The sequence below is a fragment of the Malaclemys terrapin genome, chromosome 15 (genome assembly GCF_027887155.1).
Source record: "Malaclemys terrapin pileata isolate rMalTer1 chromosome 15, rMalTer1.hap1, whole genome shotgun sequence".
In the NCBI taxonomy this organism is placed as follows: Eukaryota; Metazoa; Chordata; order Testudines; family Emydidae; genus Malaclemys; species Malaclemys terrapin.
Window position 1 is genome coordinate 6,499,160 of NC_071519.1, and position 27,791 is coordinate 6,526,950.

Below are 27,791 nucleotides of genomic sequence, written 5' to 3' on the forward strand. Positions count from 1 at the left end.
GTGGGCTGGATGGGTCAGTGGGAGGGAGGAGAGGTTTAGGGATCTGGAGCTGTGGGGGATCCCAGATCTTTACCCTGAATCCCTACCAAAGCTTTAGCGCCTACACTCCAGTTTTATTTCTGTTCGGTTTTGTTTCATTATACGTTTTTTCCCCAAATATTATTATTTTAACTCTTGACCTCCCTCTCTCACTCATTACCCCCCTCCCCATGTAACCTCCCCAACTCTATGCACAGCGACCCTGGTCACCAATCCGGAGTCCTTGCTGCATTCCTCCCTCCCATAGCGGGGCCGCTACCCAGACACAAATGTTGATGATGTCACAGGGTCCTAGTGTAGCCTGTACAATTTTTACACCTATAAGATTACGTATTGTGGTACAGCTTGCCCTTGTACATGGCTACTCAAAATTAATTGAGAAGATGAAATTTGGTGAAATACACAGAAACTTGATTTAATACAGACAGTTATAATTGAAATCATAGGCATGGCTCAATACACATAAGGATTAGACTAAGATAAGTATAGTTAAGAGGGTCTTGCACTGTGCATACTTACAAGTTATGTATACCATTGGAAACAAAAATCAAGGGGCAAGGGAAACCATCAGAAGGGATGCCCTGCTTCACTTTACGCTGTCTCAGGGACCTGACTAAATGAAAAAATGGTCACTAGGAAAGGTAATTTATCCATTTTATTATGGTAATAGGATGGCCTTATACCATATCTGCTCCTTTACTCTGATTACAGTAATGTCAATAGATGCCCCAACCCATATGTGGCCTTTGGGAGTCCATAATTAAGCATCAAGCAATAATACTCATGATTTATATCACTTATATATTAGTAATTCCAATATATGAATGTGGTCCAACTGCTGAGATATTGCATAGCAACCTAATTGCTAAAGCCCACCCCAAACTTCCTTCTTTCAGAATCCTGTGGCGTATTGCACCTGTTTGTGGTTACTCGTTAGTCTCTCAAAATGAGGGTGCAAAATAACTGACCTGGGATTCTCTCCTTAGACCTATTCAGGTAAATCCTAGACTTCAGCATAACTACTCCCACAAAGGCTCCACCCAATATAAGGCCCTGAACTGTAGCAAGCTTTGGCTACATTTATACTACCACAGTCAGTTGACCTATGCTGCGCAACTCCAGCTACATGAATAAAGTAGCTGGAGTCAGCATAACTTAGGTAGAGTTACCACAGGGTGTACGCTGTAGGGGGTTGACTTACTTTACTCTTCTCATCTGGGTAGAGTACAGGGGTCGACTGGAGAGCGATCTGCAGTCGATTTAGCGGGTGTTTACTACACCCGCTAAATCGACCACAGGTGGATCGATCTCAGAGTGTCAATCCCGGCTGTAGTTAGACCTGCCCTTAATAACCCATTTATTTCTGATCACCTCCTTGCCCCTCTATGCATGTTCCAAGCTAATAAGCAATACTCTGATAATGACATTTTACCTTTAGCGAGTATAAAATTGCCCACAAGACATGGTGGTCATAGACGATAAAATCAGGTCAGGGCCAACAGGAGTGAGAGTTTGGAGAGTTTTGTCCCCCCTCTCCCCATCTGCAGCAGCCACAATCTGTCTTCTCTCCAGGCTCCTTGGATCTTTGAGCCTGTCCCTCCTGAGGTTGCGTGGCCCAGTTCTTGTTTCTTACAGTCTCCTTTTCTGGAAGAATTAGAGGCTGTTGTTCCTGAATTTTAGTGTTTAATTCCCCAGCCTTCTCCACACACTGAGGGAGTTTAATTCTCCCTCCCATTACACCTGAGTCACTAGATTTCCTAATTCCTCAAAATGTGCTTTTGCGATGTCACAGTTCTTGGGTGGCTAAGCCTTTGACCTGCCTCCATGACCTGCTCAAGGAATGGCCCCTCAGGTATCAGGCCTCTAGCCAGCCCCTCTCTATGGGTAGGGACCTAGATGCCTCTCCTTTTTGACCAGGATTTGAGGATTGCAGCTTGTCTTCCACTGTGTTCACTGGATTAACATCCAGTTCCTATGCTTTGTTTTCCCTCCAAGGGCTGTGAGCAGTGTGTGTGTGATAGAGGTGGGAATTTTGGTGATACTTGTATGATGTCAATACACACCTCAGTTTCCCTCTGTGATTGGTATTGCTATGACCATAACGAGCAGGAGACGAGGTGTTTTGTCATGTATCTGTCATGGGGTGATATGAATGGGTCACTAAGGACTGGCTGGAGCCAATCTACAATGGAATACTTGACAGAGACAAGGGAATAATTGTGACCTGTCCATGGGAGAGTCTCCACTTGGCTGAGTGAATCATACATGGACTTGTTAAGTTTTTGGGAGCAGTCAGAACTGGGCTCGCAGACGCAGGGAGCTCTACTGGAGTGAAGACAAATGAACAGTCACAGTGAAAGGAAACCAAAGCGTTTTCTACAGCAGCATGGATCAAGGGCATTGGCCAGTATGGACTATATTGTCTTCTTCACTTCTCTGTCCTAATCTAAGGACTTTCCAATGCTGTGTTTTAGTTGACTAATAAACCCTGCTATGTTTTAAAAGACTGCCCAGTGTCACAGCAAAAACTTGCTCTGTGCATTGACTGAGGAACAGTCTCTGAACAGGAGTGTCGTTCAGCTGGACCTGCTGGCAGAGCTCGCAGGTTGAAATAAGAGCATTGAAGCCAGAGGCTCAATCTCAGGAGTTGAAGCTACATGGCCTATCCTTGTGGAAGAGTGGGACCCCTTGGGGGTCTAGTGCACTCAAGGGGCACTTCCCAAGGACTGTTTAAAAGCCAGGGCATTGCACAGATCCTATGGATCCATGACAGTGTCAGTGTGCCTTCTGGGGAAAAGATATAAAACAAGAAAAGCATCTAAATGCATATTTACCATCGCGCTCTCATCAGTCATCTTGGGAATCACTGATTGTTTCCAAAATGTATTAAAGCCTTCCTTAAAAGCTTACCTCTTGGTTATCAGGTCATGTCAGTTTGTAGCCCCAAAAGACCCCCCTCAGGCAGCTCAAACTCAGCTGTTTCTCCCCAAAATGTCTGTCTTCTTCAGTGTCCTGAAAGAGGTAAAATCAGTCCCTGCCCCTTTCTTCATGGGGCAAAGTTCAAAAGAGGGAGATCTGCATAACCAGCTTTAGGATCTGGCATCATCACCCCTTAGTGACACCAGATTGCACAGGACACCCATCCCGCAGCCCTCCCTGGTACTATCTGGCCCATCTCAGCATCATAGTCTGTGAAGTATTCGTGCTTTCAAGGGCTGGCTCAAATATACAGATAACAGTCATAACTAGGGCCAGTGTTTGCTGGCAATGAAAACAGAGTAATTGACAAATATGAGCAATATGTTATCCTTTACAGGATGAAAGTGCATTGCGGGGAGGGGACAGGAGCCAGCTGTGTGGGGGAGGTGGGGCCCAGACACTGGACATTGAGAGCCTAGAGCCGGCTGTGTGCTGGGCATGAACCAGCTGTGTGCAGGGGAGATGTGCAGGGGAGATGAGCAGGGGAGAAGTGCTGTGAACGCAGCCGAGAGCCGGTGAGAGGGCCATCTGCTCCTCAGCATGATGAGGGAACCTGACGTCCCACTGCAAAGGGCTCTGCCTACCCAGGGGAATCTCCACGGTGGTTTTGCTGAGCCCAGACTTGTATGAAGAGGGAAGAAATTGGCAGCAAGTCTCAACTGCAGCAAGGCTCTGCCTTGAACCCTGGGGAGGAGTCAGGTGTTTCTGGGCAGAAATCTGTGGGGTTCTGACCCTGCATGCGCCCCGCCCCCCCCCCCGATCAGAAATTCCAGATATGAAGGGTGATTCCAGAAATTAAGCAAAAAGAAGAACAGGAGTACTTGTGGCACCTTAGAGACTAACAAAGTAGTTCCTGTTCTTCTTTTTGCGGATACAGACTAACATGGCTACTACTCTGAATCCAGAAATTAAGAGTAATTTGGGGGAAAAAATGCAGTGTTAGTGGCAATTTCTGGAAAACACTGGCCCTAGTCATAACATTAAATATGATAGTCTCAAGATGTATGCCTGTGTTCATCAGATCTGTCACTCTGCTTTCACATAGTTCACTCTGCTGGTGGGTTCTACCCCTTCCTCCATTCTGTGTCTGTCTTGTCTATTCAGATCCTAAATTTTTTAGGGCATGGGGCATCTACTATTCTCACTTTGTACTTTGCCTAGCACAACAGAGACCCACTGTTAGTTGGCCCTTAGGCATTAAGGTAATGCATATGATTTATAATAATAATAACTCTCCTGCCACTTTGAACCAAGGAAGTTGGCCTTGTGATGTTACTGCTTAAAAATGAGCTGGGGTTAAAACCATGGAATATTCTTTGTGACAAGTATCCCACAAATTCCACTGACCTCCCTTGTTTTCTTTGCCTGCAGTAGGGTTTCCAGTTTCCAAACCTGATGTGATCTCGCAGCTGGAACGAGGGGAAGAGCCATGGATCCCAGTCCTCCATGGCTCTGAGAAAAAAATGCTCCTGAGAGCTGCCTGCACAGGTGAGGAATTGGTCAAACCAAGTCAAAAACTATCCGTGAACAAAGAAAACATTTGGGATGCCCTACAAAGACCTTGTGAGCTCGCCAAGATCAAGATTGTTCCCTGCAGATGTGGAATCATTACGCAGATGTCACTCTTGGCTTCCCCCCTACCCTGACTGACAACTGGCAGCAGGTCCCTCCCCAATCTCGCTTTCCCCTGAGAGTTATGGTGCAATGAGGACCCAGAACTGATCCCTTCCCCTCTTTCCTCTGGGGAAAGATTTGGGGATAATCAGCTCCTGATAGGTTTGATCTCTCCCGCACATATTTTGGTTTGTTCATCCCTTTTTCCATTCCCCTCTCTGAGATTTCCTTTCTCTCCGGTGCAGGGAATGACCTGTGTCTGGATTCTCTCTGTCTCCCATCAGGTGTTGGGATGGTGAGTGAGAACGAGGAGAAACCCCAGCAGGAAGATGCTGAGCAAGTATTATCCCATGGGATGTTATCAGGAAGATCAAAAGGGAATGATTCCAGGAGTTGTGCACTCCCAGAAAAAGCAAAAGCCTGTGATAGTCAGCACAGGCCAGCGGAAAACTTCAGTAGCCACTCAGACCTTATTACACACGAGAGAATCAACTTTGAAGAAACACACTACACATGCCATGAGTGTGGGAAAAGCTTAAATCAGAGCTCACACCTTATCAAACATCAGAGAATCCACATGGGTGAGAAACCTTATGGATGCGCTGAGTGTGGGAAACACTTCAGTCGGAGATCAAACCTTATCAGACATAGGAGAATCCACACGGGTGAGAAACCTTATGAATGCCATGAGTGCGGGAAAAGCTTTAGTCTGCACTCACACGTTATCAGACATAGGAGAATCCACACAGGAGAGAAACCCTACACGTGCTCTGAGTGCGGGAAACGCTTCAATCAGAGCTCACACCTTGTCAGACATTGGAGAATGCACACAGGTGAGAAACCTTATGGATGCTCTGAGTTTGGGAAAAGCTTCAATCAGAGCTCAAGCCTTATTATACAACAGAAAATACACACAGGAGAGAAACCCTACATGTGCTCTGAGTGTGGGAAATGCTTCAGTTATAGCTCAGCCTTCATCTCACATCAGCGAATCCACATAGGAGAGATGCCCTACACATGTTTTGAGTGTGGGAAAAGCTTCGGTTATAGCTCACACCTTACCACACATCAGAGAATCCACATGGGTGAGAAACCTTATGGATGCTCTGAGTCTGGGAAAAACTTCAATCAGAGCTCAGGCCTTATTAAACATTAGAAAATCCACATGACAGAGAACTATAATAAATGCCTTGACTAGGGCTGGCCAAAGATTTTTTTTTTTTAATGACATTTGTTAATTCCCACCTAGTGATCTTTGCACCATCTTCACTGTGGTCTCTCAACTCCCCCAGATGAGTTGCCTGCTTCTGCCTTTTGCAGCTCACCCTTCTTTGGGGTCAGTCCTTTGATCTTTTCAATCAACTCCTTTGAGTTGTAGGAGCATGTGTCCCTCCTGCCAGGAATGTTCATCAGCTCCAGGTGGGGGAGAGAGGAAAATAAGCTGCCTGTAGAATTCTAAATTGAGTAAATAGGTGTATGACTCATGCATGGCTTGTGTGACAGCAGATTAGCTCTTTTGATAGGAGAGTGTATAATGTTGCCATTCAGGATCCCATGGGTGAAGGGAGAACAGAGCTGTGGGAGGGGAGGAGAAGCAGGAGGGGATAATTCTGGAGTGCCAGGACATGGGGAAGGTGTATGCAGGGTTATAACTTAGAACTGAGGGGGGGGGATAGCTCAGTGCTTTGAGCATTGGCTTCCTAAACCCAGGATTGTAAGTTCAATACTTGAGTGAGCCACTTAGGGATCTGGGGCAAAATTAGTACTTGTTCCTGCTAGTGAAGGTAGGGGACTGGACTTGATGATCTTCCAGTTCTAGGAGATAGGATATCTCCTTTTTAAAAAAAAAAAAAAAAAAAAAAAAACCCCAGCAGGGAGGAATGAGGTAGTGAGAGACAAGGAGAGAATACAAGAAGCTGCCAAGGTACCAGGGGGTGGTGAGGGCTGAGAGTAATGGGTGGAAGGGGAGAGGAGTGTGGAGGAACAGCACCCAGAAAGTGGGCTGGGTGGGTCAGTGGGGGGGAGGAGAGGTTTGGGGATCTAGAGCTGTGGGGGATCCCAGACCTTTAACTCCAAATCCCTGCCAAAGCCTTGTTGCTTTAGAGCCTACACACCAGTTCAATTTCTGTTCAGTTTCAGTTCATTATACATTTTCCCCCAAATATTATCTTAACTCTTGACCTCCCTCTCCCACTCATTACCCCCTCCTCATATAACCTCCCCATCTCTATGCACAGTGACCCTGGCCACCAATCCTGAGTCCTTGCTGCATTCCTCCCTCCCATAGCAGGGCCACTACCAGGGCACAAATGGGCACTTTGTTGATGATGTCACAGGGTGATAATGTAGCCTGTAAAATTTTTACACCTATATGATTACGTATTCCGAAGGCCTTCACATCAGTTGGGCTTATCTCTATACGCCGATTGTCACGGAGTATTGGGGGACTCAGGGCCCTGCACCCCCGGCTTCCTGCGATTCACCATGACTCTCAGCCAGCCAGTAAAGCAGAAGGTTTATTTGGATGACAGGAATACAGTCCAAGACAGGTCTTGCAGGCACAGACAACAGGGACCCCCTCAGTTAGGTCCATCTTGGGGTCCCCGGGCATTCCAGCCCAGCCCCCCTTGGGAGGTCAGAGCCATTTCTGCCCCCCAGCCCTCTCTCCCTGCCTGCTTCCAGCACTCTCCCTTCAGCGACCCCTCCCACCGCCTTTGTTCAGTTTCCTGGGCTAAGGAGTCGCCTCCCCTTCAACCCCTTCCTGGGTTCTCATGTTACACACTCAGGTATGCGCCCTCGGGCGCCCTCGGGCAGATCCCATCCTGCAATGCAGACTATCCCAGAACACTCCCCTGTCAGCATTCACAGACCACCGTGAGAACAGGCCCAGTTCGTCACATCTCTCCCCCCTTCGAGACCGAACTGAGCAGGGTCACTTTAGCCAGTGACCCGGGGAAGTTCGAACCTACCCCCGTTCCCATGGATGCCCCCGCATCCCTCCCATTCCTTGGTGAGAATTACACCAGGCCCCTCCAGTTTCACGCCCCCCCTTAGGTCGGGGGTGCTTGATGGCACTCGCAGTTCGCATGTGGGAAGGTTTATGCGGCCTGCGCCCTTTTCCCACCCCCATACCTCTGGGGCTCCAACTGGGCTGTGGTCTTCTCCCAGCGCTCCAGTCTGGAGGTCTGTGCTTTGGGCTCTCTTGGTTCAGAGCCGCCCTTTTAACCTTGGCCACCCTCTGGAAAGGATCCTTTATGCTGGGCAAGGGTCCTAAAGCTGTTTTCCCCTTGTCCCAGGCCTTCCTCCCCCTCTGACAGGGGTCACAGGATCCGCAGTACTGTCGGACAGTAACAAAGACCCCAGGCCAGTAAAAGCTCCGTAGCAGCCTCTGCTGGGTACGCCAGGTTCCCTGGTGCCCTGAGAGGGGAATGTCATGGGCCCGGCACAGCAGCTGGCGGCGATACTTCTGGGGTACCACCAGCTGCCTCCTGATCCCCCCTGACTCCATTTTCCCTGGGGGAGCCCATTCTCGGTACAGGAACCCCTTCTCCCACAGGAACCTTTTCCGGCCACCTCGTCCCATGGTCTGTACCGCATTGAGGTCGGCCAGGTCCCTTATCTTCCGCAAGGAGGGATCTCTCTGTAACTCGGCCTGGAACTCAGCAGCTGGGACGGGGATGGCCACCTGCTCTTTCTCGCCCGCTGGGCCTGAAGCTGCAGCCTCCCTGAGCCGTGTCCCTGGGCGTTCCCTCCCCACCAGGTTAGGGTCCTGCGCCTCAGGCAAGGCACCCCCCCCAAGGCCAGGGCGCAGTGCCCCTCGCCGGCTCTGACTGCGGGTCACAACCAGTGCCTTTTGGGGGTTGCTTGGCCAGTTCTCCAGGTCCCCCCCCATCAATACCTCAGTGGGCAAATACGGGTGTACCCCCACATCCTTGGGGCCCTCCTTGGCCCCCCACTTCAGGTGTACCCTTGCCACGGGTACTTTGACTGGTGTTCCGCCCACCCCCGTCAGGGTCAGGTAGGTGTTGGGCACCACCTGATCTGGGGCCACCACCTCGGGCCGGGCCAGCGTCACCTCTGCGCCCGTATCCCAGTATCCATTGACCTTCCTCCCATCCACCTCCAGGGGAACAAGGTACTCTCTCCGGAGGGACAGCCCCGCGCCTACCATATAAACCAAAAACCCTGAGTCTGGAGCATCCAGCCCCCTAGAGGAGCTGGCCTGGAGCTCTCCTCCCTCCTTAGCAGGTGGTACTCTGCCAGCCCCTCTTCCCTGGGAATGCTGCCTTTCGCCGGGCTGGGTCTCTACCCAGTTAACCCTCTGTGGGTTCGGTCTGCTCAGTCTGTCCCTGAGCCTAGGGCACTGGGCCCGTATGTGGCCCTTTTGGCCACAGTGGTAGCAGCCCATGTCCCATGGGTCCCCTTGAGTAGGTCGGATGGTCCTGATGCCGGATGCTCCCCTCTGATGGGTTTTTTCTGTATTTTCCCATGGGGAGGTCCCATGGTGACTCTCTCTCTGCGTTGTGGTGGGACTGTTCCTTTGGGACTCCTCCCTTTTATCTCCTGACCGGCTCTTTACAAACTCATCAGCCAGCTGCCCGGCGTGTCGCGGGTTCTCTGGCTTTCTGTCCACCAACCACAGCCTCAGGTCGGATGGGCACCGGTCATACAGTTGCTCCAGTACCAGCAGTTTAATCAGGTCCTCCTTCGTCTGGGCCCCACCAGCCCACTTGCTGGCGTATCCTTCCATGCGGGCGGCTAGTTGCAGATATGAGATCTCAGGGGTTTTATCTTGACTCCGGAACCTTTCCCGGTACATCTCAGGAGTCAGCCCAAACTCTCGTAGCAGGGCCCTTTTGAATAGTTCGTAGTCCCCTTTCTCTGCCTCTCCCAGTTGGCGGTACAATGCCACGGATTTGGGGTCCAGTAAGGGGGTAAGGACCCGGAGTCTGTCCGCGGGGTCCACACGGTGCAGCTCGCAGGCCGTCTCAAAGGCCTCCAGGAAGTCATCCATGTCCTCCCCCTCCTTGTATGGGGCCATGATGCACTTATCAAAGCTCCGTGCAGTCCTGGGTCCTCCCTCACTCACCGCAGCCGGGGGTTCGCTGCCCTTCAATCTCGCCAGTTCCAGGTCATGCTGACGCTGTCTCTCATTCTCCTGTCTCTGTCTCTCATTCTCCTCCCGTTCACGCTGATGCTGTCTCTCTTTCTCCTCCCGTTCATGCTGACGCTGTCTCTCTTTCTCCTCCCGTTCATGCTGTCTCTGTTGTTCACGATCCTCCAGCTCTCTCAGTTTTAGCTCTTTCTCCCATTCCAGCCAATTCCGCTCCCCGGATGCCGAACGCCGCCGGGAGGATCCTCTGCTGGCCGGCGAGCTTCGCCGGGGGGACCCCCTGCTGGCCGGGGGGTTCACGGCGCCTTCGGTATTTGCTGGGCTCCTCCCCACCCTTCTCCTAGGCATAGGAAGGAGGGGTCTCGGGAAGCCCTCAGCAGCCGGCTGACCACTCCCAGCTGGGACAGACACTGGTGCCTGCGCTGCATTTGCCAGGCTGCTTCCCTGAGACACAGGGATCAGTTCATTCGCGCAATCTTCCGCCTCCAGCTGGGCAATGAGCTGTTCTTTGGTGAGCCTCCCAATGCGCAGCCGCCTCTGCTTGCATAGCTCCACCAGGTCGCTCTTAAGCCGCTTGGCATACATCTTCCTGCTGGCCACTCACCGGCCTGTGTGCTCACAGCTCCCCACAGTTCCCAGGGGGCCCCCTAGTGTGCCAGCCCTTCTCGAGGTCACCACCTCTCTGCCAGGGTCGAGCTGCAGACTCCTCCGCCCCTGGGACCACTCGCTGCGATCCCCCCGGGGGACCCTGTTACTGCAAAAGTCCTTCTCGCTGGTCACACACTCCCAGGGGTAATAACCGTCTCTCTCTTACTCTTCAGCACGCCTGGTCCCCGTCAATCCCCCTTCGTTTTACTGCTCCCCAGTTACTTACTGCAGGAAGCGCCGTCCACGGGGTGCAGTAGATCCCGCCGCTGCCACCAGTTGTCACGGAGTATTGGGGGACTCAGGGCCCTGCACCCCCGGCTTCCTGCGATTCACCATGACTCTCAGCCAGCCAGTAAAGCAGAAGGTTTATTTGGATGACAGGAATACAGTCCAAGACAGGTCTTGCAGGCACAGACAACAGGGACCCCCTCAGTTAGGTCCATCTTGGGGTCCCCGGGCATTCCAGCCCAGCCCCCCTTGGGAGGTCAGAGCCATTTCTGCCCCCCAGCCCTCTCTCCCTGCCTGCTTCCAGCACTCTCCCTTCAGCGACCCCTCCCACCGCCTTTGTTCAGTTTCCTGGGCTAAGGAGTCGCCTCCCCTTCAACCCCTTCCTGGGTTCTCATGTTACACACTCAGGTATGCGCCCTCGGGCGCCCTCGGGCAGATCCCATCCTGCAATGCAGACTATCCCAGAACACTCCCCTGTCAGCATTCACAGACCACCGTGAGAACAGGCCCAGTTCGTCACACCGATACAGTCTGTTCCCCAGTGTTCCCTTCCCTGCTCTGATGCTGCAGAGCATTTACCCCGTGTCTCCCTTCCCAGCTCTGAGGCCGCAGAGCCTTGCCTGTATCCCTTTTCCCGTTCCCCCCATTTAACAAATATTCGACATTGGTGGGGCCTCATATGCAGTACTGTGTCCAGTTTTGGGCCCCACACTACAGGAAGGATGTGGAAAAATTGGAAAGGGTCCAGTGGAGGGCAACAAAAATGATCAGGGGACTGGAACACATGACTTCTGAGGGGACTGGGATTATTTAACTCTGCAGAAGAGAAGGATTAGGGGGGATTTGATAGCTACTTTCAACTACCTGAAGGGGGTTTCCAAAGAGGATGGATCTAGACTGTTCTCAGTGGTAGCAGATGACAGAACAAGGAGTAATGGTGTCAAGTTGCAGTGGGAGAGGTTTAGGTTGGATATTAGGAAACACTATTTCACTAGGAGGGTGGTGAAGCACTGGAATGCGTTACCTAGGGAGGTGGTGGAATCTCCTTCCCTAGAGGTTCTTAAGGTCAGGCTTGACAAAGTCCTGGCTGGGATGATTTAGTTGGATATTGGTCCTGCTTTGAGCAGGGGTTTGGACGAGATGACCTCCTGAGGTCCTTTCCAACCCTGATATTCTATTATTCTAATTTCCTTTCCCCTCTCCTGTTTGACCCTGTTTATAGAGTAATATTCTCAGCTATACCTTAACCAATCATTGTACTGAAATGTAACTAACCAATTCTAACATATTGTAACATAATTCTCTAACCAATTATATCCCACTACCCTAATTAACTTACACTTAGCAACATTAATTATACAGCAGAGAGAAACAATTAGAGAACCACACTGATTAACAAAGAAAAGTGGTGGCCATAAAGATAAAACAATACAGAAATGAGGTTCTTCTTCGAGTGATTGTTCACGTCCATTACACATTAGGTGTGCGCGCGCCGCGTGCACGGACGTCGGAAACTTTTTCCCTTAGCGGCTCCCGTCGGGCCGGCGGGGCCCCCACCTTCCTGCCAGAGCGGCGCCCCGCTCCAGGGTATATATATCCCTGCCGACCCGACCCCTCCAGTTCCTTCTTACCGTCCGTGGTGGCGTTGGAACAACTCTCTCTCTCGTCAGAGAGTGTTCCTTAGCAATAGTCATTAGAGTTATCTAGTAGTTATCTGTTAGTTATAAGATAGTGTTACTCAGTAGTTAACAGCTCATTAGAGTACTTAAAGCTCCTGCTGGGGTTGTTTGTTCAGCCCCGGCACCAGCCCCGGGCGGTGGGGTATGCCACACGCCCAGGGTTTCAAGGCCTGTGCCACGTGCCGCAGGCCTATGCCATTGAGCGACCCCCACGCTTCGTGTCTGCGTTGCCTGGGGGAAGCTCACCAGAAAGAGCGCTGCAAAATCTGCAAGGCTTTTAAGCCCAGAACTAAAAAAGAGAGGGACTTTCGCCTTAAGCAGCTGCTCATGGAGATGGCGTTACAGCCCTCCACTTCGACGGCACCGTCTGCCTCCGTGCGGAGCGCACCGGCTTCGGTGCGGGAACCGGCACCGGCGGGTCACTTGAAGACCGCGGCACCGACCCAGCGGGGTAGGGCACGACGCCGATCGTCTTCACCGGCGAAAGTGAAGGGCCAGCCTAAGGCCCGCGGTCGCTCACCGCATAAGAAGGCGGCACCGATAAAGACCTCGAGTGCCCCTAAGGCCGACACGGCCTCATCAAGGACCCCGGTAGTGGCTCCGGCGCCGAAGGGCCCGTCGAGCCCCGGGATGAGCGCGTCGAGCGACAATGAAGGGCTAGAGGAACTTGTGGAACAGCCCTCCACTCCGGACACGTTTGAGGCAGCTAAGGACCTCATCGCCTTGTCCGTTGAGGCCCCAGTACGCGCTGAAGGCGCCCCGCCTATGCTGCCGCGCAGAGGCAAGCCGGCGATGGTGCGCCCGTCACGGTTGCCGTCTCGGCACCGTTCCAGGGACCGGTCCCGGTCGAGCTCCGCCTCGGTGGACTCCCGGTTGCCCCCAGCGCAAGAAGCACCGCAGCAGTCGGGCTTCAACAAACGATCGGCACCGACTCAGCAGCCGAGCACGAGTCGGCACCGCGAAGCATTGGCGGCTCGTTACCCAAGGCCGACCAGCCGTAGCCGTTCCCGGTCCAGGTCCAGGTCGACGAGGCGCCATTCCAGGTCCTGGTCGCGAAGGCGCTACTCTCCAAGATCGGACCGGCACCATTCTACGGCTCCACCGTGGCCTTCCAGGTCACCGTCCGTGGTCTCGGGGACTGACTCAGACCGATACGGCGGGGTTGCCCGTAGGTCACAGGCTAGCAGGGACTACGGACAGTCTCAATGGGGCCAGCCGAGCCAATGGCCATTCTGGACACCCTGGGCCTACCACCAACAAGGGCCCCCATTGAAGGCCTCGAGATCCGGGCCATCCCGGTACCGGTCCCGCTCCCCGCGGCACCGTCCGCCATCGTATAGGGAGGCAACGGTCTCTAGACCACCGGAGCGGGAAAGAGGGGACTCGGCACCGAGTACGGTACCGTCCCAATCCCACGCGGCGGGTCATGCCGCAGAGAAGCAATTGGCTGAGGCCGCGTTGCAGGATACGGAGGATGGGCAGAAGGCCCCGACCTCTTCCTCCTCGCCAGATGAGGCAGTTGCGGGCACATTGGTGTCCGGCCCTCCCCCGATTGACCATCGGGCACATCAAGACCTGCTTCGCCGGGTAGCCCTCAATCTGGGTTTGCAGGCGGAAGAGACCATGGAGCAGGACGACCCCATGGTCGATATCCTGAGCCCAGAGGGCCCCTCCAGAGTCGCTCTCCCGATTATACGGACAGTACAGTCCAACTATAAGACGGTGTGGCAAACACCGGCCTCCAGTGCGCCAACTGCAAAAGGCGTGGAGAGAAAATACTTCGCCCCATCTAGAGGGTTTGACTTCCTCTTTCTGCATCCGTCCCCCTGTTCGCTGGTGGTCTCGGCGGTAAACGAGAAAGAGCGACATGGCCAGCAAGCCCCTGCCCCCAAGGGCAAGGAAGCTAAGAGATTGGACTTATTCGGGAGGAAAGTCTATTCATCGGGAGGCCTTCAGCTGAGGATCGCCAATCAGCAGGCGATTCTAAACAGGCACAATTTTAACTCCTGGGCATCAGTCGCCAAGTTTAAGGACTCCCTCCCACCTGAAGCCCATCAGGAGTTCACGGCCCTGGTAGAGGAGGGAATGGCAGTGGCCAAGACCTCTTTACAGGCCGCTCTAGACTCAGCCGACGCTGCGGCTAGAACGATTGCGTCGGGAGTCGTGATGAGGCGTTCGGCGTGGTTGCAGGCTTCAGGTCTCCCGCCGGAGGTACAGACCACGCTGCAAGACCTCCCGTTTGAAGGTTCGGGCTTATTTTCCGACCAGACGGACGCCAGGCTGCATAGCCTTAAGGACTCACGAGCGACCCTTAAGTCATTGGGTATGCACACGCCGGTGACACAGCGTAAACCCTTCAAACCCCAGCCGCCGCAAAGGCATTACCACCCTCGGCCCAGACACGAGCCTTACCGCCGTCGAGGCAGGGATAATAGGCGGAGACGAAACAATACGCCTAACCAGGGCCAGAATCATGGCCAGGGCAAGCCACAGCCGGGAAATAAACTAGGCTTTTGAAGCTACGCCCGAGGACAGCGTACCACTCCCTATACCGGATCCTCCTTTGGGTTTCAAGGACCGTCTGTCCCGTTTCTACCGGGCCTGGTTGCGCATAACATCGGACCGTTGGGTCCTGCGCACAGTGAAGGCGGGTTATACCCTACAGTTTTCCTCGCCCCCTCCCTGCCATCCCCCTTCCCCGTACCTCTTCAGGGACCCTTCTCACGAGCAACTCCTCGTTCAGGAGGTACAGACCCTTCTCGCTGCAGGAGCAGTAGAAGAGGTCCCTCCGGACCTAAGGGGAAAAGGATTCTATTCCAGATACTTCCTGATTCCCAAGGCAAAAGGGGGCCTTCGTCCTATCTTGGACCTGCGCGATCTAAACAAGTTCCTGATCAAAGCGCGCTTTCATATGGTCTCCCTTGGAACTATTATTCCATCCCTGGATCCGGGGGATTGGTATGCTGCCCTCGATATGAAAGATGCCTATTTTCACATCGCAATCAATCCGGCCCACAGGCGGTTTCTGCGCTTCATCGTCAGCCAGCGCCATTTCCAATTTACGGTCCTGCCCTTCGGCCTGGCGACAGCACCGCGGGTGTTTACGAAGTGCATGTCCGTGGTAGCAGCCTTCCTTCGGAAGAGAAGGATGCGTGTGTTCCCGTACCTGGACGATTGGCTACTCGCGGGCAGGTCGGAAGCCGAAGTCCGATCTCACGTAACGCTGGCCTTGCAGACGTTCGACAAGCTCGGCCTCCGGGTCAACGTGCCGAAATCCACGTTAGTCCCCACACAGAGGCTGGACTTCATAGGTGCTACCCTGGACTCGGTAACCGTGCGAGCGAGTTTACCAGAGGCACGGTTCATGTCAATTCACGGGGCCGTAAGCTCGGTCCAAAAATTTCCCACGACAACGGCAAGGTGCTGCATGCAGCTTCTGGGGCATATGGCAGCTTGCACACACGTGGTCAGACATGCCCGGCTGAGGCTCCGGCCTTTACAGTTGTGGTTCGCCCACACGCATCGCCCCAACAGAGACCCATTGGATCAAGTAGTCACAATCCCGAACCAGGTACTCAGCTCGCTACGCTGGTGGCTCGATCGCCAGCAGGTATGCGAGGGGATCCCCTTTGCTGCCCCACAACCCACTCTGATGTTAGTGACAGATGCATCAGACATGGGTTGGGGGGCGCACCTGGGGGAACTGCGGACCCAAGGGCTGTGGTCCAAAGAGGACAAGCTGCTTCACATCAATCTGAAGGAGCTAAGAGCGGTTCGCCTCGCCTGCCAGACCTTCCACGCCTCCCTAAAAGGTCACAGCGTGGCAGTCCTGACGGACAACACTACCGCCATGTTCTATATAAACAAGCAGGGCGGGTCCCGGTCTTCTCCCCTCTGTCACGAGGCACTCCAATTATGGAACTTCTGTATAGCCCATGCGATACACCTCATCGCGACGTATCTTCCGGGAATTCAAAACGGCTTAGCAGACCGCCTCAGCCGATCCTACCAAATGCACGAATGGACGCTGAGAGGAGACGTCCTGCATTCGATCTTCCGGAGGTGGGGTTTTCCCCGGGTGGATCTATTCGCCACCAGGGACAACAGCCAATGCCCTCAGTTCTGCTCGTTCCAGAACCTCAGCCCGGGGTCATTAGCAGATGCTTTCATGATCCCATGGGGAGGGAGCCTAAAATATGCCTTCCCTCCATTTCCACTTATACACAAGGTTCTTCTCAAGACCCGCAGGGACAGGGCAACGATCATACTTATTGCCCCGGCCTGGCCTCGCCAGCATTGGTTCACGTCCCTGCTGGAACTGTCCATAGCCGATCCAATCACCCTTCCCCTCCATCGCGACCTAGTCACGCAAGACAAAGGTCGCCTACTCCACCCAAACCTGTCCTCGCTTCATCTCACGGCATGGTATCTCTCTGGCTGAGCGATGCAGAGCACAGGTGCTCTCACCAGGTTCAGCAAATCCTCCTTAATAGTAGGAAGCCCTCTACAAGGGCAACATACCTGGCGAAGTGGAAAAGGTTCTCCCACTGGTGTGAGCCTCAACGCATACAACCTTTACAGGCCTCGGTTCCGTCCATCTTGGACTATTTACTGCACCTTAAGAATCAAGGGCTTGCACCCGCCTCAATTAGAGTTCACTTAGCCGCTATTTCGGCTTTCCATCCGGGAGAGTTGGGAGTGTCCGTATTCTCCAACCCCACAGTGGCCCGATTCCTCAAGGGGCTGGAAAGGGTGTTTCCCTACTCACGCCCGCCGGTTCCGACGTGGTCCCTGAACCTAGTCCTAAATAGACTCATGAGTCCTCCCTTTGAGCCCTTGGCCACTTGCTCCCTTACGCACCTCTCGTGGAAGGTGGCGTTTCTCGTGGCCATCACGTCGGCCAGAAGGGTATCGGAGTTGAGGGCCCTCTCGTCGGAACCACCCTATACAGTGTTCCATAAGGATAAGGTGCAACTTAGGCCGCACCCCAAATTCCTCCCAAAGGTGGTATCACAGTTTCACATGGGGCAAGACATTTGCCTACCGGTGTTTTTTCCAAAACCCCATACGGACCCTCACCACCGCAGCCTACATACCCTGGATGTCCGAAGGGCGTTGGCATTTTACCTGGAGCGGACCAGGTCGTTCCGCAGAACACCCCAGCTGTTCATTGCGATTGCGGAACGTATGAAAGGCTTGCCTATCTCGACACAGCGCTTGTCGGCATGGATTGTGCATTGTATACGCACTTGTTATGAACTCGCCAATGTTCCGGCCCCGGAGATCCGGACCCATTCGACTAGAGCCCAAGCGTCCTCTATGGCCTACTTGGCGCAGGTTCCGATCCAGGAGATCTGTAAGGCAGCCACCTGGTCGTCTATACATACGTTCACAGCCCACTACGCGATCCATCATCAGACCAGAGAGGACGCGATGGTCGGCCGGGCTGTGTTACAGTCAGTTGTACCTTGACTCCTACCCACCTCCAATGGTAAGCTTGGGAATCACCTAATGTGTAATGGACGTGAACAATCACTCAAAGAAGAAAGAACGGTTACTTACCTTCTGTAACTGTTGTTCTTCGAGATGTGTTGTTCACGTCCATTACACTTCCCACCCTCCTTCCCCTCTGTCGGAGTCTCCGGCAAGAAGGAACCGGAGGGGTCGGGTCGGCAGGGATATATATACCCTGGAGCGGGGCGCCGCTCTGGCGGGAAGGTGGGGGCCCCGCCGGCCCGACGGGAGCCGCTAAGGGATCCGACGTCCGTGCACGCGGTGCGCGCACACCTAATGTGTAATGGACGTGAACAACACATCTCGAAGAACAAGAGTTACAGAAGGTAAGTAACCGTTCTTTTCACAACCACAACTATTGATAAGTACTTTCTTGCCAGGCAGGATGCTATCAAACTAAGTTTTCTTTAACCATCTTAAGATCTGTTTCTTTATCTGGTGGTAATGGGCGCTGTACGGACAGGATTGTCTTCCTAACAGCCCAATAGCACCTTATTTCAGTGTGATTGGTTTGGGATACGAGGATGTGACCCTACGCTTCCCAGCTTATGGCTGCCCCTGCTGCTTAGCTAAAGGCCTTAGCCTAAGAACAAGGTCTCAGACTCTCCTAGTGAGACAAGGCCCAGACACAGGCAGACTGTGATTTTGATTCTTTATTTTTATACCCCTATAACTAGCTAAGTGATAAAAACACACCTAAGTTCTTAAAGTATAGGCTTTACAGGCAGGCCTGAATATCTATATTCTAACAGTGGGTTCTACCCGTTCCCCCATTCTGTATCTGTCTTGTCTATTTAGATTGTAAATTATTCAAGGCATGGGCCATCTATTATTCTTTGTACTTTGCCTAGCACAATGGGGACCCACTGAAGGGTGATATGTCTTGTCTATTTAGATTGTAAATTTTTTAGGGCATGTGGCATCTACTATTCTCTCTTTGTACTTTGCCTAGCACAACAGAGACCCACTGTTAGTTGGCCCTTAGGCAGTAAGGTAATGCATATAATTTATAATAATAATAACTCTTCTGCCACTTTGAGCCAAGGAAGATGGCCTTGGAATGTTACTTCTTTAAAATGAGCTGGGGTTAAAACCATGGAATATTCTTTGTGACAATTATCCCACAAATTCCACTGACCTCCCCTGTTTTCTTTGCCTGCAGTAGGGTTTCCAGTTTCCAAACCTGATGTGATCTCACAGATGGAACGAGCGGAAGAGCCGTGGATCCCGGACCTCCAGGGCGCTGAGAAAGAAATTCTCCCGAGAGCTGCCTGCACAGGTGAGGAATTGGTTAAGCTAACTCAAAAACTGTTTGGGAATGCAGGAAACATTTCGGATGCCCTACAAAGACCCTGTGAGCTCTCCAAGTTCAGGATTGTTCCCTGCAGATGTGGAATCATTTTGGCAGATGTCACTCATGGCTTCCCTCGTATTCTGACTGACAAATGGCAGGAGGTCCCACCCCGATCTCACTTTGCCCTGAGTGTTCTGGTGAGATGCGGACCAAAACTGATGCCTTCCTCTTTCCTCTGTGGAAGGGTTTGTGGAAAATCAGCTCCTGATAGGTTTGATCTCTCGCACACACATTTTTGGTTTGTTCATCCCTTTTTCCATTCCTCTCTCTGAGATTTCCTTTCTTTCTGGCGCAGGGAGTGACCTATGTCTGGATTCTCTCTGTCTCCCATCAGGTGATGGGATGGTGAGTGAGAATGAGGAGGAGAAACCCCAGCAGGAAGATGCTGAGCAAGTAGAACCACATGGAACGTTATCAGGAAGATCCAAAGGGAATATTTCCAGGAGTTGTGCACTCCAAGCAAAAGCAAATTCTTGTGAGACTCAAGAGAGGCCAGAGGAAAACTTCAGTAGCCACTCAGACCTTATAACATGTGACACAATCAACTTGGAAGAGAGACGCTACACGTGCCATGAATGCCAGAAAAGCTTCAATCGGAGCTCTGCCCTTATCACACATCAGAGAATCCACATAGGGGAGTTGCCCTACACATGCTCTGAGTGTGGGAAAAGCTTCAATAGGAACTCAAACCTTATCAGACATCAAAGAATCCACATAGGAGAGACGCCCTACACATGCTCTGAGTGTGGGAAAATGTTCAATAGGAGCTCACACCTCATCAGACATCAGAGAATCCACACAGGAGAGAAGCCCTACACATGCTCTGTGTGTGGAAAAAGCTTCAATGAATGCTCACACCTTATCAGACACCGGAGAATCCACACAGGAGAGAAGCCCTACACATGCTCTGTGTGTGGGAAAAGTTTCAATCGGAGCTCACACCTTATCACACATCGTAGAATCCACACAGGAGAGATGCGCTACATATGCTCTGAGTGTGGGAAAAGCTTCAATCACATCTCTGCCCTGATCACACATCAGAGAATCCACACAGGAGAGACGCCCTACACATGCTCTGAGTGCAGGTAAAGCTTCAGTTGGAGCTCACACCTTATCAGACATCAGCAAATCCACACAGGAGAGATCCCCTACACATGCTCTGAATGTCGGAAAAGCTTCAATTTTAGCTCTGACCTGATTATACATTGGAGAATCCACATGGGTGAGAAAACGTATGGATGCTCGGAGTGTGGGAAAAGCTTCAAAAAGAGCTCACACCTTATTAGACATCAGGAAATCCACATGAGAGAACTGTAACACATGCCTTGATTAGGGCTGGGCAAAGATTTTTTTAAAAAAATAATCACATTTGCTAATTTTCACATAGTGATCTGTGCACCATCTTCACTGTGGTCTTTAAGGTCCACCACATGAGTTGCTTCCTTCTGCCTTTTGCAGCTCACCCTTCTTTGGGGTCAGTCCTCTGATCTTTTCTATCAGCTGCTTTCCTTTTGAGTCATAAGAGTGTGTGTCCCTCCAGCTAGGAATGTTCATCGGCTCCCAGAGGGAGAGAGAAGTTTGATCCCAATAAGGTACACTGAGGCAAAAACTACCTGTGCCTTACATCCACTAGGACTGTACATGGCGTTGGCTGCTCAAGTTAGTGATCTTGGTGTAAAAAGACAATTATCGTTGTAGAGCAGATGCAGCCCAGGTGCAGTGGTTAGCATTAGCTTTCCCCTTGACCTGACCTAAACTCCATCACTTTTCCTAGTCTAAACAAACTCTGAGCATCACAGTTATACTGTTCCCCCATTTCAAAGCAATTCTTAGTCATCAAGTTCCCCCTTAAGGAACAAATTGTTTCATTCCCAGTTGCTCTGATGTTGCTTCAGGTTGTGCTGGAAAGCAGATATTTTTACTTCCATTTTCCTCACTTAAAATATATTGAACTATAAGAAAGAGCAGGAACAAGACAGGGATAGGGGAAAATGTCATTTCACCCTCGGTAAGAACAGAAGAAGATAGGGTAAGTCAGAGGGATTCCCTTATTCCCTATCACCATCCCAATCCCCCTGTTGTTCAATTGGTTAGGTCAATATTTTTTCTAACAGGCTGGCAAGAGTATTCCCTAGTAAATGATGTGTAACTAAGCAAAATACCCATGCATTTGGCTCCTAAAGCAGTTGTGGCCCAGGCCCTGCAGGAGGTCGCTCCTGAAGATATCTCCTGAAGATATCTCCTTCCTAATCAGATGCATGTTGTCTATTATTTGGGAAATGCAATCCCTATCTAGGTAGGGATGGGAAAAAATGGAAGTGACATTTCTCTTCAGCTCACCCCTGGGAGATGCTGCAAATGTGTAGGAAATGAAATCCATGTTGAATATGATATAGCTGCAGAAAGATACCTCTTTTTAATAGATACCTAACATTTGTTGTCTTACAGGGATTCTAAGCAGCACCTGAATGTAGTCCCTAATTTAAATCTGTGCCACCAGATTAAAGAAATAAAAGGGCATATTTGGGGGAGCTATACCTCACTATCGCTACTGATATGTTGTGTGGTTGGTGAAGAATTCTGCATCAGAGAAGTGTAAAATTACTCTAAGACCTTGGCTACACTTGCGAGTTGCAGCGCTGTAAAGCCGCCCCCAGCGCTGTAACTCACTCCCCGTCCATACTGGCAAGGCATTTGCAGCACTGTATCTCCTTTGTTGCAGTGTTGCATGTACTCCACCTCTCCGAGAGGAATAGCGAGTGCAGCGCTGCTGTTGCAGCGCTGCGGCGCCAGTGTGGCCACCCAATGCGCTGTGAATGGCCTCCAGAATTATTCGACAGTATCTCACAATGCCTGTTCTATACACTCTGGTCATCAGTTCAAACTCTACTGCCCTGGCCTCAGGTAACCAACCATGTGACCGACCCTTTACATTCCCCAGGAATTTTAAAAATCCCCTTCCTGTTTGCTCAGCCTGGCGTGGCGTGGTTTGCTATCAGCAAATCTTTCCAGGTGACCATGCCTCCCCAAGCGAGCCCCAGCATGGAGCAATGGCGAGTTGCTGGACCTCATCAGTGTTTGGGGGGAGGAAGCTGTCCAGTCCCAGCTGCGCTCCCAACCATAGGAATTACGATACCTTCAGGAAGGTATCAAAGGACATGATGGAAAGGGGCCATGACCGGGATGCCCTGCAGTGCAGGATTAAAGTCAAGGAGCTGCGGAGTGCCTACCGCAAAGCCCACGACGCAAATGGCTGCTTGGGTGCTCCCCCTGCGACCTGCAGATTCTACAAGGAGCTGGATGCAATACTTGGGGTTAACCCCACCTCCACTCTGAGCACGACCATGGACACTTCAGAGCTGGTGTGGGGGGGGAGGAGGAAGAGGAGGAGGAGGAGGAAAACGGGAGTGATGGTGGTGGGCCGGATGGCCAGGCAGCCAGGAGCTCTTCTCGAGTCAGGAGGATGGTAACCAGTCGCAGCGGCTGGTACTTGGTGGAGGACAAACAGAAGAGCAGGTTCCCGGTAAGTGTTTTTTTTTTTTTTTTGGGAAGGAATTTTTTTGGTGCGGGCTCTTTGGAAGAGGAGGGTTAAGCATGCATGCCTAGATGCGGTATAGTGCATTGATGTGGTTTATCACATCACGGTAATCGGCCTCGGTAATCTCTTCGAATGTCTCATCCAGAACGCGTGCAATGCGCTTGCGCAGGTTTATAGGGAGAGCCACCGTGGTCCTTGTCCCAGCCAGGCTAATGTGTCCGCACCACTGTGCCGCGAGGGGTGGGGGGACCATTGCTGCACACTGGCAAGCTGCATATGGGCCAGGGTGGAAGCCGCATTGCAGTAGAAGACCCTCCCTTGCTTCCCAGGTCACCCTCAGCAGTGAGATATCATCCAGGACGAACTCCTGTTGAAAATGTTGGGACAGTGTTCAGTGTAGGTGCCCCCTGAAGCTGTTGGCTCTCCCCAAGGCACAGAAACCCAGAGGACAATGCAGCCCTCAAACAATCAGTCCCCATTACTCACCATTTTGAGGCTCCCGTGGGATATGTGTGCTCTGTTTCGGACAGGAAAATTATGCTATTGTGTAGAACCTGTGTGTTTTCTATTCCTTAAGCGCGGGGGGAATCATTACTCTGTCTGGTATAAACAATGCTGCCTCTGTGAAATGTTACGTTTTGCCTATACAGCTGCATCAACCTTGAGACCTCAGCCGTCCCTCTTATCACCTGCTCAGAGACTGCAAAGACTCAGGAAGAGACCGCGAAAAAGCAAAGAAGACATGCTGCAAGAAGTGATGCGGCAATCTATTAAAGAGAACGAGAAGGCACAGGACTGGAGGGAGAGAGAAAGCAGGATCCACCAGGAAAACGCAGCGCACCAGCGGCAAAGCACCGTGCACCAGCAGCAAAGCACTGATAGGCTCATCAGCATCCTGGAGTGCCAAGCAGATGCTATCCAGGAGCTGGTAGTCATGCAGAAAGAGGAGCAGTACTGAAAACGCAAACGCCACCCCCCCCTACAGCCCTTGTCCCAAAATTCTTTCCGTTGTGCCCCACTGTCACCTCCAACCCACTTTCCCCAACTTCCGTGTTCTTCACACCACCCGCTGCCTCCAACATCAGTATCTTCACCACCCAACCCTGAAGACCATGACCCTTACCCTCTGCACTCAACCTCCATCACCATGCAGTATAGCCATCCTGAAGTGCAGCACTCACTGCACAGCACACCAGACAGGACATACATGAATCTGTGATTGCACTGTTCCCCACTCCATCCCCTTTTTTCTTTTCAATAAATATTTTTTTTTCTTTTCAATAAATGGATTCTTTGGCTTTGAAAACATTCTTTATTATTGCATAAAGTAAAAGACTCCTTAGCCCAGGAAATAAACAGGCACTGCAAGTCTGCTTGTCTGCTACGCAGACACTGATTCGTAAAGATTGGAACTACTGCACTTCACTCCCGTGCAGGGTACCAGATATCACTGCTGGTTTTCAGTCTCAAATTGCTCCCTCAAGGCATCCCTAATCCTTGCAGCCCCACGCTGGGCCCCTGTAATAGCCCTGCTCTCTGGCTGTGCAAATTCATCCTCCAGGTGTTGAACCTCGGAGGTCCATGCCTGAGTGAAGCTTTTACCCCTCCCTTCACAAATATTATGGAGGGCACAGCACGCGGATATAAGCGCGGGGATGCTGCTTTCGGCCAAGTCCAGCTTCCCATACAGAGATCGTCAGTGGGCCTTTAAACAGCCAAAGGCACACTCCACAGTCATTCGGCACCGGCTCAGCCTGTAGTTGAACCATTCCTTGCTGCTGTCAAGGCTCCCTGTGTAGGGTTTCCTGAGCCACGGCATTAATGGGTAAGTGGGATCTCCAAGGATCACAATGGGCATTTCAACTTCCGCTACCGTGATCTTCCGCTCTGGGAAAAAAGTCCCGGCCTGCATCTTCCTGAACAGCCAAGTGTTCCGAAAGATGCGTGCATCATGCACCTTTCCAGGCCAGCCTGTGTTAATGTCAATGAAATGCCCACGGTGATCCACAAACGCCTGGAGAACCATAGAGAAATACCCCTTCTGATTAACGTACTCGGATCCTAGGTGGGGTGGTGCCAGAATAGGAATGTGCATCCCATCTATTGCCCCTCCACAGTTAGGGAACCCCATTTGTGCAAATCCATCCACTATTTCCTGCATGTTACCCAGAGTCACGGTTCTTCTGTGTAGGATGCGATTAATGGCCTTGCAAACTTACATCAACACGATTCCAATGGTCGACTTTCCCACTTCAAACTGGTTTGCGACTGACCGGTAGCTGTCTGGAGTTGCCAGCTTCCAGATTGCAACAGCCACCTGCTTCTCCACTGGCAGGGCAGCTCTCAATCTCATGTCCTTGCGCCGCAGGGTGGGGGCAAGCGCCTCACACAGTCCCATGAAAGTGGTTTTTCTCATCCGAAAGTTCTACAGCCACTGCTCGTCATCCCAGACTTCCATGACGATGTGATCCAACCACTTGGTGCTTGTTTCCCGAACCCAAAAGCGGCCTTCCATGGTGCTAAGCATGTCCGTGAATGCCACAAGCAATTTCATGTCGTACGCATTACGCGTCTCGATAGCATCGTCGGAATCCTCACCCTCACTCTCACTGTCACTTTGGATCTTAAGGAATAGTTCGATAGCCAAACGTGACATGCTGGCGAGACTCGTCAGCATATGCCTCAGCAGTTCGGACTCCATTTCCCACAGACAGATCGCGCTGCACAGAAACGGTTGAAAGATGGCGCCAAAGGTGGACAGAAACAAAGGGATTTCTGGGATGCGAAGCGATGCATCATGGGGCATTGGGACAGGACCAGAATCCCCCGCACCCACGCCCCCTTCCCACAACCCACGGCGCCAGAATGGGAAAAGGTGCTCTGTGGGATAGCTGCCCATAATGCACCGCTCCCAATAGCGCTGCAATTGCCGCAAATGTGGCCACGATAGTGCGCTGGGCAGCTGTCAGTGTGGACAGACCGCAGCGCTCTCCCTACTCAGCTGCACGAAGTCAGGTTTAACTCTCAGCGCTGTACATCTGCAAGTGTAGCCAAGGCCTTAGTAAGGTCAAAGATTTGACAAGAAGTCAGGTAGAAATTGCAGGAACTAGTGGTTGATTTTCACCCCAGAGATGGAAGCTATGGTGACCAGTGGCCCAGGTAAACTATTTTTAGAACCTTGCTCCCTTAAGTGGCATTGGTCACACTCCTAAAGGATGCCATGATTAAATTGGGCACAACTGCCTTTTACAATTTGGATCCAAAGTTTCATGAAGCACAGAGAGAAACAGCTGATTCCTTCATAGCCATTCCATGCCTATGAGTCCCAATCTGTCTGCCTTGTTGGACAAGAAGCATTTCCATGCTGGGCAAATGATTGTAGCCAGTCTGGGAATGTATCAGATTCCAAGTTCAGACTGCAGGATACATGAATAATGCTAAGTCCAGAGTCTGTGGTTTGGTCTCTTAGATTTGCTATTAAGTCTAATGCATTTGTATCAGTTCTCCTCCTGCTGTTACTTTGAAGGATTAGAAAGTGTGAAAATAGAGCACAGGTGTTTTTTCTCATGATGCAGCCTTCCCACGTAGTTTGAGACCCCTTCCACCCACACTTCTGGGAGAAGACCCGGGGAGAAATGAACTCACAGAAATGGAAGCCTCCTAGGTTATTATAGAATGTGACTTCACACAAAGCTGACTGGGTGGAAATGAGAATTAAGAGAAAACTGCCCTATCAGTTTATATTTTGTAATCATTGAATAAGTTGTTACCAGCAACAATGAAATTAAACATGAAGTTAATTAGCGTCACAGAAGAGGTTGATGATGTGTTGCAATATAATTCAGGTTTTCTTCTATTTCTCTCCCTGCCGCCTCCTACTACATAGGAAATGGTGGCTAATCCTGAAATTAAAACCTCACTCCAAAGGAATTAGATTGGAGGAATATGTGAGAGAAATAGCCTGTATGAGAATAGAGACCCAGTATAGACTGTAATTATTTTTATTTAAAATGGAATTTATTTTGATAAATTTTAAATCTTCTGTTAGGAGGAAAATTACTTGACACAAGATTTGGAACCTTTTAACCAGTTAGAAGGTAACAGCCACAGAGTTCTCCAGGTCTCTTGTTTGCAAAGCAAAGATGTCACATTAGGCAGGAGATGTCAAAATCTGATGGCTGTGTGATGGTAGCTTTCCTGGTTTTGTTTGTTTGTTTGTTTTTTGGTTTGGTTTGGTTTGGTTTTTTAATGTAATTTAAATTTTGCAACCAGATATTTTTATAGGTGCTGAGCCCCTTTTCCTTTTGAGCACAGCTGTTTAACCCTCAGGCCTGGCTCTGGAAACCTCCCCAAAACTGGCCTTGTGTTTCTTTCATGTTTGATATCTTTGGGGTTCACACATCCACACTACATGCGGTTCACAGCATCAGATACTTTGAGAAACCTGCTGGGTTCAGCGGGCCTTTTCCAAACTGACATTGGCCCAAAGTCTGCCTCAATTCAGCTGGATTGGGACATGTCTGTATCAAAGGAGTGGTTCACAGCTGATTTGTCCAGAGACCTCGGGGCAGGTGTGGTAAGATAGGATAAATAGGAATTCACAACAATAAAGTTAAAGGTAAGGGTGACAGACCTTCACCTTGCAGATCAACAAGCCTGTTCTGTTCATTCCCTCTGATGCCTCTGGTACTGGTCACTCTCAGGCAGCACACTGGGCTAGATGAACCATTGGTCTGACCCAGTATGACCAGTCTTGAATTCTTATGTAAGCCATCTACAGCCTTGTCTACGCTGGCAAGTTTCTGCTTAGGAAAGCAGCTTTCTGCAGTGTCACTCCCGAGGTGTATGCACTGCCAAGCCACTAACTGCGCAGAAACTGAGCAGTTGCAGCGCTGTAAAAAAAACCATGCTGACGAGAGGTGAACAGCTTTCTGTGCCAGGGCAACAGCACTGTAGTGCCAGTGTAGACACCCTTGTCAATTACAGTGCTGCGATTAGCATCCGGGAGGTGTCCCACAATCCCTGCTCTTGCCTCTCTTTGAATTCTACTGCACTGCCTTCAGGTGACCAACCATGAACCCCACA

At 51.2% G+C, this 27,791-nt stretch overlaps 1 pseudogene; it reads left to right on the top strand.

The window, feature by feature from the left end:
• The window catches only part of LOC128823351 (zinc finger protein 420-like), a 208,361-nt pseudogene extending 181,167 nt beyond the window's left edge, over positions 1-27,194 (top strand).
• Positions 27,195-27,791: the final 597 nt, after the last annotated feature.